Here is a 2485-nt window from a genome sequence, read left to right as displayed (position 1 = left end):
GTGAGGGCTGATAGTAAAGAGTTATGCCCTTGTCTGGTTAGGTGTAGTCTCTATTGATTAGGCAGGTGAGCATGTGGTCCCTGTTGGCATGGTGCCTTTTGAAATGTAGGATGGAGTCTTTTTCTAAGATGGAGTTACTTATGTCAAGGGTGCTCTATACAGGTGAGGTGTGTGGGCAGAAAGTTTCCAAGACTCCATGCTATTTCTAAGAGTGGGACAAGTTCCAAGAAGGCAAAGTAGAGGACTTAGCGGGGGAAGAGTGGACATAAGAGGGGAAAGACACCACTGTGAAGGTGAAAAGCAGAAAAGGAGGGCACACTGCAGGAATGGGGTGAGAACTGCCAAAGGCAAATTTACTACTCTTGCAATTTTGCTTCAGTCAGATCTGATCACAAAGTAATAAACCAACTAATTGCTCAAGGGTCAGGCCATCAGAACCTTATTTGGGTTGATTCTTTCCATTAGGGTAGGGGAGAAGGGAGATCTCAGGAACACAGAGACAAAGACATCATTGGCCCCCACCTTATCTAGGCATCTGTTTAATGCTTTTCCTCTTCAGGTGGGAGACCATCCTTCAGCTTAAAACCAATGAGAATAAATCGAATGCTAAAAGTATTCATCTGTTTCACAGAGGAACTGGTTACATTAATTAGGTTCTCCTTTGCGTCATTTCTAGTTCAGGTATATTTGATTATCTTTTTTTATTATTACGTGAGCAGTCAGCTATACTGGACTAGCAAGCCGGCACAAACTCCTTGTACTTTCTCTAGTTTTTTGCAATGTTCTTCTACTATCGGTTATCACAATTCATTATAATAATGGCAACCCTGACTTTCTGGAGAGAATGTGCTTTAATTTTTCCAAGAAACTAGAAAACAGCTAAATATTTTTAAATGTTTCTTCTTTCCTTTTGGTATCCAATTTTGTTTTCAAAGCACATTTTTATGAATTTGTTTTGGTTATTATTATTAATTTTACATTTTAATCATCAGAAAAAAAAGGACTTTTATATGTTTTGTTCACTTTTTATCCCAGGGCTTAGAGTATAGTAGGCATTCAATAATTATATGTCGAATAAACAAATAAATGAATGCAGGCATGAATTGTATAAGAAAATAGCATTTCAGCACCAGTACATAAAAAAGACTAAGCTAAATTTATACTTGAGGGCTAGGGTAGAGGTTTTGATGTGAAGCCACAATTTTGAGTAGTATGACAAGGGCCCTCCAAGAGATGGCTGTGGGGTGGAAAGGTATAACCTTTCCTCACCCATCATAAGGGTCACAGCTGATAATCCCATAGCAAAAGACAAGTTAGCAAGAGAAAAGCATAACACATTTATTTAATCAAAATTTTATGTGACATGGGAACCTTCAGAAATGAGGACCCAAAGACTCAGGGAAAACTGTCTGTTTTTACACTTAGGTTAGACGAAGAATGGACAGCTGTGTGCAAATGTGATTGGACAACAGGGTATGATCTACGGCAAGAGACTGAGGGGGAAACTGCGCAAAGCCTGTCTGTGCAGATTCTTCTTGGCCTCTCTGTGTAGCATTTCTTCCTCCCCCGTACAGGGCAGGACCCCTTTGGAAAGAGGACCTGCTATCAGACAAGGTAGGCCAGAGAATTTCTTTATTTCGCTATTCTTTATTCTTCATGCCAGCTCCTAAACAGAAAGGTGGGAGAAGATTACAGTAATATTTCCAGGTTTTATGGCTGCTTTTGGGGAGAGGGGTTTTAGTTTCTATGATCTGCCTTGGAAAAGGAGGAATTCTGGTTTCTAGGACTCACTTCAGGGGAAATAAAAGGGCTGGTGACCAGAGGGCAGGAGAAGGTCAGGGAGACTTTGCTTCTCAGGCTGCTCCTGAGGCCTTCCAGTCTCTTTCAGTTCAAGGCACCCCGCATGCCAAAGTGCCATACTTTGGGGTATCATTTTCTGAGCCCAACATAGTATTAGGGCACTTAGCAGACCTTTTAAAAATGCCAATCACATCGAGTGAAAGAATACCTATGGAAACACTTCCAAAAACTTAAAAGTTACATAAATAAATATTAATACAATTTTCATATGTGTATAATTTGTGATCTCATTGTTTGGTGTTTTTTATTTGCCGATTCTGTGACTAAAGGCACTACGCTGTGACTCCAAGTGCCAAATGACATTTTTGAGTTTGGGTTAAATACGTGAAGTTTCCATTCATGCCTTGGAGTCTAAAGTGTTTGCAGAAGAGGCAGAAGATCTGTCAATTAGCTGGGCTAAGCTTTGGGTAAGGAAAGGGAAACCTACATTGCTTGAGAGCCCAAGGGGTAGGAAACCAACAAGTGTTGCTCCATGAATTAGTATTAAACGCGTTTGGGGACAGGATCTGTCTTAGGAGTTTTACAGAGCTTTGCCCTGAAGGAATAGGTGAATGTGCTGGTTTGCATTTTATATGCTGTTACACTGGAAGGGCGTCTCTGAAAGGCAGTAGCGGCTGTATCCCAC

The sequence above is a fragment of the Propithecus coquereli genome, unplaced genomic scaffold (assembly GCF_000956105.1).
Source record: "Propithecus coquereli isolate 6110/MARCELLA unplaced genomic scaffold, Pcoq_1.0 Scaffold112, whole genome shotgun sequence".
NCBI classification, from domain to species: Eukaryota; Metazoa; Chordata; class Mammalia; order Primates; family Indriidae; genus Propithecus; species Propithecus coquereli.
Note: the sequence above shows the minus strand (reverse complement) of the source record.